At 35.4% G+C, this 19946-nt stretch overlaps 1 protein-coding gene across 3 annotated transcripts in view; it reads left to right on the forward strand.

The window, feature by feature from the left end:
* The window catches only part of LOC101888248 (tyrosine-protein kinase receptor torso), a 257277-nt gene that overhangs the window by 2674 nt on the left and 234657 nt on the right, over positions 1-19946 (forward strand). The gene's annotated exons all lie outside the window — the stretch shown is intronic.

Below are 19946 nucleotides of genomic sequence, written 5' to 3' on the forward strand. Positions count from 1 at the left end.
ACAATCGTAAAAGAGAGAATGTTTAAAGTTTACGTAGAAAATGCAAATATTTGTGAAACTATTATATTTCAAAAGCACTGGTCAAGACGATTTTTTTTAAATTGTTTTTGATTAAATAACTAATAATCATGAACTTTAATTTTACGTAGTAAAAAACAGTAAATTTTAATGCCCTATTAGCGACGACAATATTTCTATATTTGCCGGAACCCTTACTTATTTTATTGGGTTGAAATATTAAAAAAAAAACTCAAAAACCCGAAAAATCGAATTTACCGTTGTATGAGAATCATTAACAAACTTTTGATCACTATATACATGAAATACCATCGACTTTTTTCTTTTTTAAGGCAAATTGCTTAAAGGCTTGACATAACTCATCTACGCACCTTTTTTCCTGGATTTCCATTTTTTTCTCCCTAGACCATTGAACACCTTTTCTAGCCCATTTCTAATTTCCGATTTCGTTGATGTTTCACTGAAGTGATTATTTTCAATCACATTGCTCCTCTAAACTAGGATGAAGGTAGGAAGATTGAAAGGCAGAAAATTGATTACCAGTCATGAAATCTTCCATTTCAAATACTTTTTTTCTGACACCACCGCCAAAATGTTGAGCCTATTGGCTACTTGATATCCTGCTAAGATAGACAAACCGAGGGAAAAAATATGGCTGATTATTGGCGTGTGTATGTCTCAAAGCCATTTATCAAAGAGTAGAAAACTCCGGAGACAAAACTTACCACCCAACAATGCATACCACGGTCGCGTGTCCCAAAAATTCTCTCGAATCATCGATACAGCAAATTTCTCAAGGATTCAGTGACAAGAAACGAAGAGGAGAATCTAATTTAATGCACGCTTGCACAATCGACTACAATTCCAAATGAATTTTGGGAAAGTGAATATGGTTGTGGCTTGAGTTATGAATCTAATATTATCCGGACATAAATTCTATGAACGGAATTGATGCGTGATAGTGTGATTTCTTTATATTTAGCTGGAAAACCACAAGTGGCTATCGTTAGAGCACTCCAGCATTTAAATGTGAATAAATCTCTTGTGTCTCGTACCATCGCTCGTTGTCGTGATTCTGATAGCGTAGCCCTACGTCAGGGAAGTGAAAGGAAGAAAACAGCAACATCAGCAGAAATGGTTAGAAAAGAATCGATCGTGTCGCAGTGGCCGTAAAATGGCTCGTGAGCTGAACATATCGCAATATTCCATTCGGCAAATATTGAATAATGAGCTCGGGGTAAGGCCATTGAAATTCCAAAAAGTGCAAAAACTCACACCGCAACCGAAAGAATAAAGACTCAAAATAGCTAAAGAGTTGCTTCGCTTGGCCGAAAGTGTTGAACTGCCGACTTTGGTTTTCTACGATGAGAAAACAGTCATTGTTCAGCAGTTTGTAAACAAACAAAATGATCGTGTTTACTTGTCAAAGAAGTCAGCTGAAAATATGCACTTTCGGTTGGCCACCACAACTCAAGCGCCGGCCATGGTGATGGTGTGGGCCGCCATAACTGCCGATGGTCGCTCTCCGCTCGTATTAATCGACCGTGGCATCTGAAAAAATGTCGAATATTATCGCGAAAATATTCTGCAGGGCACGCAAACATTTTGGCGCAGACCTCGCTTTATTTCCAGCGCACAATGGTCACCAAAATCTTCGGATACCAATCAGTTGGACTATTGTGTATGGAGTATTGGCACTAAAAAATATCAGCGTCGATCACCTCAAACAAGCGCTACGCCTGGAATGGGCAAAAATACCGCAGAGCAACATTCGGGCAGCGTATGTCGGTTTCATTTTGAACATATTATGCACTTATTCAATAAAATTTTAAAAAAAGTAGAAACTATGGCGTTTGACTTTGTTGCCGTTTTTTTCTCACCCTGTAATAGTATCATCCGAAATTCGGTATTTTGATAATATTGCCTCAATTTTTCAACGGAATTGTATTAAATTTCGTATTTGAAGTTCGTAATGTGTACTACAACCTATTACAGTAACGGTACCTCCCTTCATTCGATATTTTGATGATTTAGCAACATTATCGACCGGAATTGTTTAAATTTAATATAAATAATAGTGTGATAGATTGATACGTAGGTATAATAATTTTAAAGAAAATTACGTTCGAAGTGTACCTGTTGCAAGAGGAAATTGTGTAGTTAGGCTTTTTACTCCTAGCTTAACACGTTTCCATTCTAAGCCAAAATCTGGCTTAATACTTCATTTTTACGTACAAAATTGGTTATTTAATAGAATATATCTTACTTGAATCCTTGAGGCTTGGATGTTTTGCCAACTGAAATATGGCGTAAAATATGAAAATGTCCACACACGTTTTTCTTATTTCTTTGAAACCGCTTTGACTCAAATTTTTCGTAATTTTTCATTATTATGTAATTATGATTCCGCCATAAACATGGTTCAAGTTCATTTATAAGGAATGACTGCTTTAATGCTACTTTACAAATTCTTCTACGCTTTACATTATTATAATCTTTTATTTCCCCATCTCTTTGGTTCGCCGTTTTGTGTGCTGAAGCTATTGTTGCTTTTTGTGCAACTTCAAATGAAATTTTTTTCTTTGGAAAATATTTTCGGGTTGGTTTGTTTGGGTTGAAAAGTAAATTTGTACATGAATGAATGATGCGTTGCGTTTTTTGCAAACACGAAAATAAATAAATAAAGATTTACAACGAAATTTTTTAGAGGAAAATACTTCAAAATACTCTTTAACGATTTTATCACATTCTTACTACCACTATGCATATTTAGTAGAGATACTCGTAAAAAATAAACGTTTATCTTGAGAATTGTTCTACTCGTACAAAATATCATTTCTGTAGAGGAATAGGAATCTAGTTTCAAGAAATGGAAAAAAATTGTCGAATGTGCAAAAATCGATTCAATTCATCGATCAAAATCTGAACCGGGTTTGAAAATTTAAAAATTTTAAATTGGCCAATTTTGTCCAATTCGTATCTGACGTAAGTCTGATATAAATATTACAACGTGTCGTCTGCTTCCTTTACTTCATATAAGATATGTGCAAATTTTTAAAAAATATTGAAATATGCGTGAGGTACCAGATATATCGGACCGAAATATTCCTCAAAAACAGACAAAACCAGTAAAGAAAGTCCTAAAGTCGGGCGGGGCCGACTTTATGATACCCTACACCACTTTGCTAATTAAGTAGAGCTCCATATAACAATTAAAAGTTTTTATGAGAGAATTCACTTATACACGCTATGATTATAATTATAATTTAAAGTTCAAATAACTAAAAATGCCGTAGCATTTGTATCTTTTAAATTCGGACTTGTATTGTCCATTTGGTGTACAATTAATTTCAAATCAGATAATGATATATATGGGAGCTATATCTAAATCTGTACCGATCTCGATAAAATTTAGCAAAGATATTTCTGAGCTGTATTTCATATATTTCCCTGAATATTGTAGTTACGGAGTGCATATTACGGCTGTGGGTAACAAATATGACAAATCGGATGAACAGTATATATGGGAGCTATAGCTATATCTGAACCGATCTTCACCAAATTTGACATACTAGCTTCTAGACTCAATTCGGTCGTAAGTGCCAAATTTCATCCAATTTGGGCAAATATTAGACGTTTGGTGCACAATCCAAGGTAAATCGGACGAAGTTATATATGGGAGCTATATCCAAATCTGAACCGATCTCGATAAAATTTAGCAAATGTATTTCTGAGCTGTATCTAATATATTTCCCCAAATATTGTTGTTACAGAGTGCATATTACGGCTGCGGGGAGACAAAAATAACAAATCGGATGAACAATATATATGGGTGCTATACCTATATCTGAACCGATTTCGATCAAATTTGGCATACTTATTTTCAGGCCTAATTTGTTGTATGTGCAAAATTCCATACTATTCGGGCTGATATTACACGTTTGGTCGCTAATTAAAGGCAAATCGGACGAAGATATATATGGGAGCTATATCTAAATTTTGACCGATTACCTCCAATTTTAATAGGGTTCGTCCTTGGGCCAAACAAATGATTTGTACAAAATTTCATCTGGATAGGGCAATAAATGCGAACTGTAATTTGTTTACAAAAATACATGGACAGACGGACGGACATACGGACGGACGGACATGCATAAATCGACTCAGAATGTGTTTCTATGCAGATCATCAAAAGGAACTATGGGTCTATCTCGTTTCCTTTTGCCTGTTACAAACAAATGCACAAAGACATAATACCCTTACCACTATGTGGTGTAGGGTATAAATATTGGTACGTGCAAAATTTAAAGGAAATCGAACATTTAAAATTTTTAAAAATTGGAGGCCGTAATTCGGGCCAAAAGTGACCAATTCGAACAAATCCAAGCTTATTCTAAAATTTTATAATATTTCCGACATTTTTTGCTTTCATTCAATAAAATTAAAAAAAATGTAAAAATTATGGCGTTTGACTTCCCTCTACAAGTCATTGCATAGTGTATAAACGCTACTCTGGTGCGTATACAAGAGGTTTTATGTATATTTCCCCGAATGTATTGCTAGATAGTTAGCAATGAACATGAATCCACTTTAAGAGGATCATTCCAATGGCAAAAGCGTTACATGTTATCATCAAAAAATAGGTAAGATATTATAAAAAAATGTTTCTTGCGACGACCTGTAGCTTTTTTGCAAGCTTTACATGGATATACATGCAGACTTTTAATGCCTCCCCACCCCAAAAAATAGTGGATTAGGTATGTGATAAAACTTTGGAAGCAGTTTCCTTTTAAAAACTCGTTGTAAATCGTTTTAATAAAGTTTTTATTTTCGTATTTGCAGAAAACGGAACGCGTCATTCATTCATTCATGTACAAATTTACTTTTCAACCCAAACATATGAACCCGAAAATATTTTCCAAAAAAAAAATCTCATTTGATGTTGCAGGAAAAGCAATAATAGCTTCAGCACACAAAACGACGAACCAAAGAGTTGGGGAAGTAAAAGATTATAATAACGTAAAGCGTAAAAGAGTTTATATGAACAATAAAGGAGTCATTCTTTATAAACGGACCATGAACCATGTTTATGGCGAAATTAGCTTCCAGGTATATATACGGGTCATAATTACATAACGAAAAATTTGAGTCAAAACGGTTTCAAAGAAATGAGAAAAAACATCTGTGGAAATTTGAATGCTTTACAATATGTTTCAATTGGCAAGGCACCAAAGCCTCAGGGATTTAAGTGAGAAATATTTTATTAAATAAACAATTCTGCACCTCTCTTGGTATTAACAATTCAGAACCAGAGGCATTGACGCGACGGAAATAAACAGAGGGCCAAACGAAAGTACATACATTTTCATCTTCTATGGAATTTATAAAAAAAAATATTCATTCGTGTACCCTAAACTGAAGTACAAGGCATTATGTATTTGTGCATTTGTTTCAAATGAAACGACACAGGCCCATAGTTTCTTTTTGATGTCCTTCATAGAAAACATATTTTGATTTGATGTCCGTCCGCCATTCTGTCTATATATTTTTGCAAGCAAAGTTCACATCGCATTGTCCGATTGTCCATTTGTATGGCTCAAAGACTAACCAATATTTTTCATCCGATTTAATATTTATTTCCTGTACAATCGTATTATGCTCTCAGTAATATGCACAGTGGTGTAGGGTATTATAAAGCCGGCCTCGCCCGACTTTTGTTTTTATACCCTACAACACTATGTGTTGGGGGTATTATAAGTTTGATTGGGCCAGAATTTATGTAACACCTCGAAATATTGGTTTCCCATATAGGAAAGTATATATGGATCTTCCTATCTCGCCGAGCTGAGTCGATCTAGCTATGTATGTCCGTCCGTCTGTTCGTCTGTCCATGTTAATTTGTAATCACTCTGCAGGTCGCAATTATGGTCCGATCTTCACGAAATTTAAAATGGAGGTGGGGTTAGGGTCAGAATAGAAGCCTATTTCTTTTGGAGATGATCGCCAAATGTTTAGGGGTTGAAATGGACCAAATACTGAAAAAATATCGGATTTTGCAGTAGCTATACAGGTCGCAATTATAGACCAATCGACGCGGAATTTCGTATGTAGCTAGAGTTTAGGGCGGGGAAGAAGCCTACCAATTTGGGTGGTCATCGGATAATATTTAGCGGGTAAAATAGACCATATCTTTTGTGTTGAAAAAATTTAAAATTTTTCATTAACCCGCGAATATATTAAATCCCGGCGAAATCACAAAGCCATGACAAGGTTACTTCTGACCTTTACATTGATTTTAACATCCAACAAATCGGATATATAGCAAAATATGTGCGATATATATGTCTATCAAAGAAGATATGCTTGAAAGATCTCTTATATGTCGAGAACGGCTGCACTGATTTCGACAGTTCTTATTAATTCAGAATGGCCTCTTGGCAAGAAACCAAAAACGTTTTAAAAAAAAAACTAATAAAAATGTCTCTCTAAAGATGAAAATATTGATTTTGTAACATTTTCTCATATTTTTTCAATTTTGTCATATTTTTGGCATATTTTCATTTTGAATCAAACATTTGGTAATATTTCTACAGCTAACAAAACTAAGTAGTTAGGATATTATATACAGATCGCATTTATGGCCCGATCCTTACGAAATTTTGCATGGGTATAAGATGAGGGTCAGAATAGAAGCCTACTCTTTTTGGAGATGATCGCCATATATTTAGGGGTTGAAATGGACCAAAAAACTGCAAAATTGTCTGCAGGTCGTAATTATCGCCCGATCCTCACGCACATTTGAATGGGGGTTACCGGACATTACAAAAGCCAAGCAGTTTTGGATGGCCATCCAAAAATATTCAATGTGCGAAATAGTTTGCCAACTTTTGTAGACAAAATACGAAAATGTCCATTCCAGTGACTTTTTGGAGAATTCACAAATACAGGAAAGACGCACTTCTGACTATTTCGTTAACGCTGATTTCGTGGAAGAACATAGTCAATTGTCTGTATCTCATATAGATGCGTTTCAGTCAAAAACCAATAATAAATGTTAATCTTTTGCCACTGTGAGAGATTATAGGTCTTTGGGAAATATTGGTTCCAGATCTAGGAAGACCATTTAAGTGCAACATCTACCAATAAATTGGAAATGAGCAAATTAGTTTAAGTTGCTATTATTCGAAAATTAGAGAACGAAACCTGATTGTTTTCTTTTATAATTTGTCACAATATCTTGTGGAATTCTTTCGAGTATCTCGCCTATATAAACAGTATCGTTTATTATAGTGTTGTAGGGTATTCAACGGTCGGCCCGCTCGACTGTAGCCTTTGCTTACTTGTTTTTACTTATTCATATGTATTTGTTATAGTACTTACTTTGGATATAGCTCCCATATATATTTTCGGCAGATTTCACATATTTGATGCACCAAACACGATACGTCCGATGTTCCGTCCGATTGCAATGAAGTTCGGCATGAGTGACTAAATTTGGTACAAAAATAAATTTCCCAAATTATATGGAAAATTGGTTAAGGTTTGGGTACATCTCCCATATATATTTTTCGGCCGATCTCATGAATGTTATGTACCAAAAACCATATGTATGTCCTATTCCAATGAAATTCAGAATGTGTGGCGGAATTTGGTTACGATAATAAATTTGTCATAATAATTAGAAATCGGTTAAAATTTGGATATAGCTCTCACATATAATCTCGTCCGATTTCATATATTTGATGCACCAAACACGCTATGTACCTCCAATTTCCATGAAATATGGAAGGTGTAACGGAATTTGGTGTAAAAGCACATTTTTTGTCAAATTATATTGAAATCGTTTCAGATTGGGCTGTGATATTATTAAGAATCATTGAACCACTACGCCTTTGCAATGGTACTAGGCTAACAGTAAAAGACTATACAACAATTTAAATAAGGATACGATTATTACGCGGAAGTATGTTGTTACCTCGAAATGTCACTCAACTTTGAAAGATTGCAGTTTCCTGCACGTTTGTCATTTGCTATGAAATTAATAAATCCGAAGGACAAACCCTTCGTGTATGCGGATTAAATTTGAGATGTTTCTACTTTTCTCATGGTCAGCTGTTCCTGGCATGTTCACGCATTACAATAATTACGTTTTTAAAATTTTTGAATTTGTTTTATTTTTTTTTTTTAAACCAACAAATATTCATGTATCTTAAATTTTGAATGCATATAAAAGCGAAAGCGCCGGCTTCACCTAGTATGTACCATAAACCAGTAAGGAAAGCTCAAAAGTCGGGCGGGGCCGACTATATGATACCCTACACCACTATGCATATTTAGTAGAGCTCTCGTAAAAAGGTTTATACAGGGCATTTCAGAGCTCTATGAGATATTTGGTACAAAATCAAAATCTATCTAATTCTATCGTGCATTTTACGAACTATAGCTATCTCTGAACCGGGTTTCTCCAAATTTTACGTATTAGCTTCTAGACTGGTGATTTGGGCTGATATTGACCATTTAGTGCACATTTAACCCGAAATCGGATGAAGATATATATGGGAGCTATATCCAAATCTGAACCGATTTCGATAAAATTTAAAACAGCTATTCCTGTGCTCCATCTAATACCTGGTACCAAATATCACGGTTGTGGAGTGAATATTACGAATGTGTGGGACTAAAACTCTAAATCGGATGAAACATGTATATGGTTGCTATATCTATATCTGAACCGATTTTCACTAAATTTGATATACTTGCTTCTAGGCTGAATTTGGTCCGATGTACTAAAATTCAGTCCATTTGGACTTATATCGGCCATTTGGTGCACAATTAACCCGAAATCGGATGAAGATATATATGGGAGCTATATCCAAATCTGAACCGATTTCGATAAAATTACAAACAGCTATTTCTGGGCTGTATCTTATATCTGGTACCAAATATCATTCTTGTGGAGTGCATATTACGAATGTGAGAGGCTTAAACACCAAATCGGATGAAAGATATATATGGGAGCTATAGCTATATCTGAACCGATTTTCTCCAAATTTGATATACTTGCTTCTAGGCCGAACTCGGTTGGGTGTGCCAAAATTCAGGTAATTTGGACTGATAGTGGACATTTGGTGCACATTTAACCCGAAATCGGATGAATATATATATGGGAGCTATAGCTGTTTCTGAACCGATTTTCTCCAAATTTGTTGTATTTGCTTTAAGGCTAATCTCGGTCACATGTGCCAAAATTCGGGCCATTTGGGCTGATATAGGCCATTTGCTGGTCAATTAACCCGAAATCGGATGAAGATATATATGGGAGCTATATCCAAATCTGAACCGATTTCGATAAAATTTAAAACAGCTATTTCTGTGCTCCATCAATACCTGGTACCAAATATCACGGTTGTGGAGTGCATAGTAGGAATGTGAGGGACTTAAAGATCAAATCGGATGAAAGATATATATAGGAGCTATAGCTATATCTGAACCGATTTTCTCCAAATTTGATATACTTGCTTCTAGGCCGAACTCGGTTGGGTGTGCCAAAATTCAGGTAATTTGGACTGATAGTGGATATTTGGTGCACATTTAACCCGAAATCGGATGAAGATATATATGGGAGCTATATCTAAATTTGATCCGATTCTCACCAATTTCAATAGGGTTCGTCCTTGGGCCAAAAAAATATTGTTTGGAAAATTTCATCTCAATCGGATAATAAATGCGACCTGCATTTTGTTCACAAGAATACATGGACAGACGGACGGACGGACGGACGGACGGACAGACGGACTGACATGCATAAATCGACTCAGAAAGTGATTCTATGAAGGTTCTCAAAAGTAACTATGGGTCTATCTCGTTTCCTTCTCCATGTTACAAACAAATGCACAAAGACATAATACCCTTACCACTATGTGGTGTAGGGTATAAAAAGCATACATTTTTGTACCCTACACCACTTAGTGGTAAGGGTATCATGTCTTTGTGCATTTGTTTGTAACATGAAGAATAAAGCAAGATAGGCCTATATTTACTTTTGTTTATCTTCATAGAATCACTTTCTGAGTCGATTTATGCATGTTAGTCTGTTTGTCCGTCCGTCCATGTATTCTTGTGAACAAAATTCAGGTCGCATTTGTGTTGTATTGTGTCTAGGATGAAAATGAGATATATCAGTCCTGAAAATTTCTAATTGATCCTCCTATCAAAAATTCTATAAATTTAACGGCTGTAATTAAGACATAAGGGGCCAATCGTAAAATGTATAGTATTTTCTGATAAGAGGATTACATATTGTACATACAGAAATCTAAATTTTCAAATCTTGTTTTGAATTCTCATAACCAATACAGAGGACGTAGGTATTAAGATATTACTTCGAAATGTTGCATCACCTCTTGGCTTCGGTCAAAAAAACAAGATATCCCGTTGCATGAAATGGACCAAAAACATACATATGTTTTAAATTCAATATTTTGGATTTCAAATTCCAATTGTTGCATCATGATCTGTATCAAACTTAGATTTGATGATTGTAAAAATCTCGTATTTTGCGAATATAGTTATCCAACTTATATTCAGTTTAAACAAGTAAAAAATCTGTAAGTTCGGTCGAGCCCAACTTGGAATATCCTCCACCAATTGGAACGAATTCGGCAATTCTCAGTAACAATAAAATCCGTTAAAATATTAGAAATACCGAATGTGGCTGTTCAATACGATGACATGGACCTGCATAGGTAACTTTTGTCATAAGCCATTACAATATTCAAATGCGAATAATGTAGCTAAAGTCATCAAAATAGCGAATATCGGGAGATACCGTTATATGGGGGCTATACAAAGACGTAGACCTACACAGACAATCTCCTGTCATAGGCTGCAGCGTCCATTACGAACATCAAATACCAAACTTTAAACAATTCCGGTAAATAATGTCGCTAAAATTATCAAAATACCGAATATCGGAATGTATCGTTATATGAAGGCTATACGAAGACGTGGACCTGCATAAACAATCTCCTGTCATAGGCTATAGGGCACCCATTACGAACATCAAATACCAAATTTGAAAGAATTCTGATGAATATTGTCGCTAAAATCATCAAAAAACCGAATATCAAGATGAAGCGTTATAGGGGGGGCTATACCAAAACGTGGGCCTACATGGCCCATTTTCAATACCAAAAGTCCTGCAGACATAATATACGTTTGAGTAAAATATTATCAATCTACTTCTATTCGTTTGGAAGCTAGTGTGATTTCCACAGACGGATAGACGGACAGACGGACGGACATCGCTAAATCGACATAGAATTTTATGCTGATCAAGAAGATACATACTTTGTGGAGTCTAAAATGTATATTTCGAAGTGTTACACACGGAATGACAAACTTAATATACCCTCCATACTATGGTGGAGGGTATAAAAATGGACTACCACTCAGCTTGATTTCCACTCTTCAATGGTAGTACCATATAGGGGTTATTCGGTAGTATAAGTTGGTATTTGTTTCTGTCATGTATTGCCTACACACTTTTTTGCCCAGCCGCATTGATTAGTTCTTTAAATTGACTTTTTTACATCCACTTCTGCAACAGACAAGGCATTCGAATTGTGACAATGAGACTTTTTTGTTTTGTTTTGATCAATACCATCTGTTCAATCTGTTTTTTTCTTCATCTTTCTTCGTTGAAATTTTTAATTTCCTCATCTCTCAATCTGTAAAGAAAATTTGCAAGTTGTAAAAAACTACCTTCATACATACATGCATGCATACGAACGTACCGAAATACATACCCACTTTTGTATGGTGTTGTCCGACTCGCATGAATTCAATCAATATTATGAAAACATGTTGGCTAAAAAAAAAAACGATGCAAAAGGTTATAACAATAAACGTGAACCGTTTCAACAATGCAAAGTAAAAGACATTTACATTTTTTTTAAATTAACTGAATTAAATAGAAACATCCTTTGTGCAACATTTAAGTTGGATTTTTCTGTGTGGCCAAAGTTGCTTCATAATTCATTGCCACCAACAGAAAAAAATAATTGTGGCCGACCACATGAATTTATCCTCGTTAGCGAAGCGGCGAACATGATTTTTTTTTTGGTTTTTAAAAACAATTTACAAAGAATTTCCACCAATAGGAAAAATGTTATTAATATTGTATATCCTGGCGTTGGTTTCTTCATTGTTACCCTAATAATGTGCAGTAGTTATATCGTAAATTATTAATGGGAAATAGTAATTAGTCAGATATATATTTTTTGTGTTAAATGTTGGTCAATATTAAAAATTCCACTAATTTCTTCATGTTCTGGTAGGGGATGTTGTATAGACTAATTGGGGATGAGTGATAAAAATTTGGCCGGAAATTGAGTATTCATTTCGCCCAATAGACTGTAACGGAGATTCGCAGGTGGACACGGCATTTTTTATAATCTGCAACATATAGTGGTAAGGGTATTATGTCTTTGTGCATTTTTTTGTAACATGGAGAAGGAGGCGAGTAGACCCATATGTAGGTACTTTAGAGGATCTTCTTTATTCATCTTTATTCATGTCATGCAGCCCGTCCGTCTGTGTATGTATTCTTGTGAACAAAATGCAGGTCGCATTTATTATCCAATTGAGATGAAAATTTTCACACCATATTTGTTTGGTCCAAGGACAAATCGTATTGAAATTGGTGATAATCGGATCAGATTTAGAGATAACTCCCATATATCTTCAACCGATTTCAAGTAATTGTGCACCAAATGGCCAATATAAGTCCAAATGACCTGAATATTGGCTCATCGTACCGAATTCAGTCAGAAGCAAGTACATCAATTTAGGTGAAAATCGGTTCAGAAATAGCTACATGTCCCATATATATGTTTCATCCGATTTGGTGTTTATGTCCCTCACATTCGTAATATGCATTCGGCAATAATGATATTTGGTACCAGATATCATATAGAGCTTGGAAATACCTTTTCCAAATTTTTTTTGAGATTGGCTAAGATTTTGATATAGCTCCCATATATATCCTTAATCCGATTTATCAAGATCGGTTCCGATTTAGATATAGGTCCCATAATATTTTCAACCGGTTTCGGGTTTATTGTGCACCAAATGGCCAATATCAATCCAAATTTGACTCATTCGACGACTTAGGCTAGAAGCAAGTGCATCAAATTTGGTGAAAATCGGTTCAGATATAGCTATAGCTCCCATATATATGTTTCATCCGATTTAGTGTTTAAGTTCCTCACATTCGTAAGCCCAAATGTAGTGCATTTCGGGACGTACATTTCTATTTTGTGGAACTCGGCTCCGATATACCTTTTTTAATATAATCCCTTTCGAAGTGATATCATGCACTCTATAGCAATCTTATTTGGTATAAAAGATTAAAATATCTCCGGCAATTTTTTTGAGTTAAAATTTGGAATTTTGGAATTTCATATTGAGATCACTGTTCATTCACTATTCTTCAGATATCCCGAAGTCCTGGATTGGCATTTGCAATTTTCTGTCATAGACTGTATTACCCATTATGATCTTACAATACGAAATTTAAAACAATTCCGAAGATTAATGTCACTAAAATCATCAAAATACTGAATATCGGGAGTTACAGTTACAGGGTGAGATAAAAAAACTGCAACAGAGTCAAACGCCATAATTTTTAGTTTTTTTTTTTTTTAAATTTTATTGAATGATTGCAAAAAATGTCGGAAATAGCATCAAATTTTAGAATAAGTTTAGATTTGTCCGAATTGGTTACCTTTGGAACGAATTATGGCTTTCAAACCACCACACGATGCCAGAATGTTGCTCTGCGGTATTTTGGCCCGTTCCCGGCGAAGCGTCTGCTTGAGCTGATCGACACTTTGGTATTTTTTAGTGCTAACCTTGCTTTTCAAAATACTCCAGGTACAATAATCCAACGGATTGGTATCCGGAGATTTTGGTGGCCACTGTGCGCTGGAAATGAAGAGAGGAACCTTATTTTCGACCATTCTTGGGTGGAGTCCTGCTGGAATGTCTAAGGTCTGCGGCCAAAATGTTTGCGTGCCCAAGGCTTTAATGTACCCTTTAGAATATTTTCGCGACAATATTTGGCATTTATTCTGATGCCGAGATCGATTAATACGAGCGGAGAGCGACCATAGGCTGTTATGGCGGCCCACACACCATCACCTTGGCCGTCGCTTGAGTTATGTTGGCCAACCGAAGGTGCACATTTTCAGCTGACCTCTTTGGCAAGTAAACACCGTCATTTTGTTTGTTTACAAACTGCTGAACAATGAATGTTTTATCATGGGGGAAAACCAAATTCGGCAGTTCACCACTTTCGCCCAAGCGAAGCAACTCTTTTGCTCTTTTGAGTCTATTTTCTTTCTGTCTTGGTGTGAGTTCTTGCACTTTTTGGAATTTTAATAGCTTTAGCCCGAGTTCATTTTTCAATATTTGCCGAATGGAATATTGCGATATGTTCAGCTCACGAGACATTTTCGGCCACTGCGACGTAGGTTTCGATCAAGTCGCTTCTTTACTTTTCGAACCATTTCTGCTGATGTTGCTGTTTTCTTCCGTCCATTTCCTTGACGTCGGGCTACACTACCAGTATCACGGTAACGAGCAATGGTACGAGACACAAAAATTTATTCACATTCAAATGCTGGAGTGCTCTAACGATAGACACTTGTGGTTTTCCAGCCAAATATAAAGAAAACACTCTATCATGCTTGAATTTTATAACGAATAATTTTTTTTCTGGAAAGTTCTCACTAAAATGCTTTTGTACGCTTGTAAACAATATAATGAGCTGTCACTGGAATAATGTTAACAGCTGTCGGACGAGTGGCTTAGAAATGACAGCAGTCTGAAGTTGATTGCAGTTTTTCCATCTCACCCAGTATACAGTTTGTAGGGTCTAAAATTTAGATTTCGAGTTGTTACTAACGGAATATCAAACTTAATATACCCTCTATACTATGGTGAAGGGTATAAAAAGGAACGAGAACACTATAAATACGAGCCCATCAATATTTTTGAGATCGATGATATCAAAAATTGTAAAATCCTTAAATGTACTTATGTAATCGTATTTTATAAAGCATCAAATCTTTATTTTGAAGAGTTATAAACGTGACAATGGCAAGTAGATGCAATAGACCCTATATTTCGCAGACACCATAACAAGTATCAGAAATTAACTTTGTTAAGATATAGTATCGATCTACTACTCTTAATCTGTTTAACACGCGTTTTGTACAGTTTCCTGGAAAAGACATTCAAATTTTGTGGACGAAAACTTTCTTCCTATAAACATTAAATAAATTCATTTCATAAATGTTATTACCAAACCAAAACGACTGGATACTATTAAATGAACCGTATAACACTGTGTAACATTTTTAGGCTCTTAGCTATAAATTCGAAGAAGGATGGAGATAGAATAACATCTGGCCATAAATCGTAATGGTATCTAGCAAAACCAGAGTTTACTTGCAGTATCATTATGTATATTCCAGGAAATGCTTATTTCAATTTTTTTTCCATTTCTAGTGTTACACTGTGTAATCAATATTCATTGATGTCCCTTTCAACACCAGCAATAGCTAATAATATTTTTGACTGCCGTATTATTTACATAATTTTTTACCCCAAAATCAAATAGGATTTTGTTTTGTTGGTCTTTGTCTCGTTTTAGTTTGTCCAATAAAGTGGTCAATAATAGAAATTCACTTAATGTCTGGCACATTTTTGCCACACACACACACATACATCGTGATGGGGTCATATTTATATTGAGTTTAAGTGTCGAAATTCAAATTGGATTACATTATGTAGGCATTCAAATTGGATTACATTATGTAGGCACGGCATGAAGGTCAATGTTTCATCTAATGCTTTTTGTCAAGCGGTTCAGGCTGTTCGATATGTATGTGTGTATGGCATTTACATTATTTATAATAATGAAATAATGAATTTAAAATTTAATAAATGTGCAAAAGAGAATGGACTGTACAATGAGGAACAATACATAGAGCAAAAATAAAATACGCATAATGGATGATATATAAGGATAATTTATGACATTTGTTATTACTAATTGGCTCTAGGGTTTTAATACCCTACACCATAGCATGTAGGGTACATAAAGTTAATCATTCCGTTTGTTACACCTCAAAATATACAGTTTAGGCACCACAAATTACTCGTATATACAGGGTGAAATATAAAAACTTCAACAAAGTCAATCGAAATAATTTTTAATTTTTTTTTTTCAATTTTATTGAATGAAAGCAGAAAATTTCGGAAAGAGCATCGCATTTTAGAATAAGTTTAGATTTGTTAGAAATGGTCACCTTTGGCACGAATTATGGTCTTCAAACGACCAATAAAACCGTCACACGCTAACCGAATGTTGTTCTGCGGTATTTTGGCCCATTCCCGGCGAAGCGTTTGCTTTCCAAAATACTCCAGACACAATAATGCAACGGATTGGTATCTATTGTGTACTGGAAATGAAGCTAGGAACCTCATTTTGTAATCATTCTTGGGAGGCGCGTGCTAAGTGCGTTGGTGCTGACTCCTGTTGGAATGTCCAAGGTCTGCGGCCAAAATGTTTGCGTGCCCAATACACCCTCAAAAATATTTTCGTGATTATTACGAGCGGAGAGCGACCATCGGCTGTTATGGCGGCCCACACCATCGCCATGGCCGGCGCTTGAGTTCTGGTGGCCAACCGAACAACCGGTGGACATTTTCAGCTGACCTCTTTGGCAAGTAAACATGACCATTTTGTTTGTTTACAAACTGCTGGACAACGAATGTTTTCTAATCGGAGAAAACCAAATTCGGTAGTTCACCACTTTCAGCCAAGCGAAGTAACTCTTTAGCTCTTTTGAGTCAATTTTCTTTCTGTTGCGGTGTAAGTTCTTGCCCGTTTTGAAATATCAATGGCTTTACCCTGAGCTCGTGTTTTTCAATATTGCGATATGTTCAGCTTACGAGCCATTTTTCGGCCACTGCGAAGCGGGTTTGGATCAAGTCGCTTCTTTACATTTCGAACCATTTCTGCTGATGTTGCTACGCTACCAGTATCACGGTAACGAGCGATGGTACGAGACACAAAAGATTTATTCACATTTAAATGCTGGAGTGCTCTAACGATAGCCACTTGTGGTTTTTCAGCCAAATATAAAGAAATCACACTATCACGCTTGAATTCCATCACGAATAACTTTTTTACTGGAAAATTCTCACCAAAATGCTTTTGTACGCTTGTAAACAATATAATGAGCTGTCACTGGAATAATTTTAACAGCTGTCGAACGAGTGGCGTAGAAATGACAGCAGTCTGAATTTGGTTGCAGTTTTTTCATCTCAACCTGTATAGGAAAAATCGTCGCAAAGAACTGTACTTATAGATCCAAGTTTACATATAGTCTCCATATAACTGTATCTTGGGGGTATTATAAGTTTGATTGGGCCAGAATTTATGTAACACCTCGAAATATTGGTTTCCCATATAGGAAAGTATATATGGATCTTCCTAGCTCGCCGAGCTGAGTCGATCTAGCTATGTATGTCCGTCCGTCCGTCTGTCCGTCTGTCCATCTGTCCATGTTAATTTGTAATCACTCTACAGGTCGCAATTATGGCCCGATTCTTACGAAATTTTGCACGAAGGTGGGGTTAGGGTCAGAGTAGAACCCTATTTCTTTTGGAGATGATCGCCAAAAATTTTCATTAAACCGTGAATATTTTAAATCCCGGCGAAATCACAAAGCCATCACAAGATTACTTCTGACCTTTACATTGATGTTAACATCCAACAAAACGGATATATAGCAAAATATGTGCGACATATATGTTTATCAAAGAAGATATGCTTGAAAAATCTCTTATATGTCGAGAACGGCTGAACTGATTTCGACAGTTCTCATTAATTCAGAATGGCCTCTTGGCAGGAAAAAAAACGTCTGAAAAAATCGCATAAAAATATCTCTCTAAAGATGAAAATATTGATTTTGTAAAATTTTCTTATATTTTTTCAATTTTGTCATATTTTTGGCATATTTTCATTTTGAATTAAACATTTGGTAATATTTCTACAGCTAACAAAACTAAGTAGTTAGGATATCAGGATATCATATACAGATCGCATTTATGGCCCGATCCTTACGAAATTTTGCATGGAGATAAGATGAGGGTCAGAATAGAAGCCTACTCTTTTTGGAGATGATCGCTATATATTTAGGGGTTGAAATGGACCAAAAAACTGCCAAATTGCCAGCAGGTCGTAATTATCGCCCGATCCTCACGCACATTTGAATGGGGGTTACCGCACATTGCAAAGGCCAAGCAGTTTCGGATGGCCATCCAAAAATATTCAATGTGTGCAATAGTTTGCCAACTTTTGTAGACTAAATACGAAAATGTCTATTCCAGCGACATCTACCAATAAATTGGAAATGAGCAAATTCGTTCAAGTTGCTATTATCCGAAAATTAGAGAAAGAAACATGATGGTTTTCTTTTATTATTTGTCACAGTGGAGTTCTTTCGAGTATCTCGCCTATATAAACTGTATGGTTTATTATAGTGTTGTAGGGTATTCAACGGTCGGCCAAACTCGACTGTAGCCTTTGCTTACTTGTTTTTGTTTCTTTATGTTTTTTTTCGACACAACGACACAAGATTATTTTATCAGAAGCTGTATATCTTTAAATAAAATAATTTCGAATTTTATTTAATTTTTCTTCATTCGCGAAAAGTCCATCTTTTCTAATTCTTCAAATTTATTCAATTTCAGAAGTTTGAATTTTGATTTTTAATCAAAACTTCATACACCGTACTAAATTCTGAGAATTTCAAAGTTTTTGTCTATTATGTAAGTTTTTCTTTTTTCGGATAGAATAATAGGAAAATGTTTACCTTTTACATCAAAAAGTCTTCAGCTGTTTCATTTTGAAGTTAACCGAGGAGGAAATAGGTAAAACTATTGTAAAATTGAGCCATATCCAATTTTTCTGTCGAAAACTATTTTAAAGCCTCCATATCTCAGCCTCAGATACCAACAGTGACCTTAATATCAAACTTTAAGATTTCAGCTCTTTAATTTTCCCCATAACCAAATTTTGTACCATTGAGTACAATTGTGGTACACATATCCAAAACCAGGTCCTTCTCTCAAACACAGACACCAACAGTGAGACCTATTTAAAATTTAAAGATTTCAGCTCTATTTCAGATTTCAAGCACTATCTGTTCACACAAGTTGTACTGAATATAGTGATATTTAGTACTTTTCATGCACCTGTAGTACACATTTTCAAAACTACCTCTTTATCACAAACCTACCACAAACAGGGACTCCAATAAAAACTTTCAAAATTCTAGCTTCATCCGTTCACACTAGACCATGCTGTTCTAAATCTAAGACCATTTAGTACTGTTCGCACAATTAGTATACATTTCTAAAAGCACCTGCATGTATCAAACTTACCTTCCAACCTTGATTCTTATACCAAATTTCAAGTTGCTTGCTCTATCTGTTCACATAATACCAAATGGTAACATTTTAGAACTTTTCGGAACCCAAAAGTTTGAATTTCCAAAAAGCCTTTAGTACATCTCTCCATCAGCGACTCTCATTTTAGCTCATTCCGTTTGCCCAATTCAATATTCAATTTTTAGAATCAAGCCTAGTCACACACCTACGCAACAACACTGGTCCTTGTGCAAAATTCCAATATTCTAGCTTCAGTTAGTCATTTCTAAGCCACTCGTCCGACAGCTGTTAAAATTGTTCCAGTGTCAGCTCATTATATTGTTTACAAGTGTAAAAGAGTATTTTGGTAAGAATTTCGCAGAAAAAAGTTATTCGTGATGGAATTCAAGCGTGATAGTGTG

The sequence above is a fragment of the Musca domestica genome, unplaced genomic scaffold, assembly GCF_030504385.1.
Source record: "Musca domestica strain aabys unplaced genomic scaffold, Musca_domestica.polishedcontigs.V.1.1 10, whole genome shotgun sequence".
NCBI lineage: Eukaryota > Metazoa > Arthropoda > Insecta > Diptera > Muscidae > Musca > Musca domestica.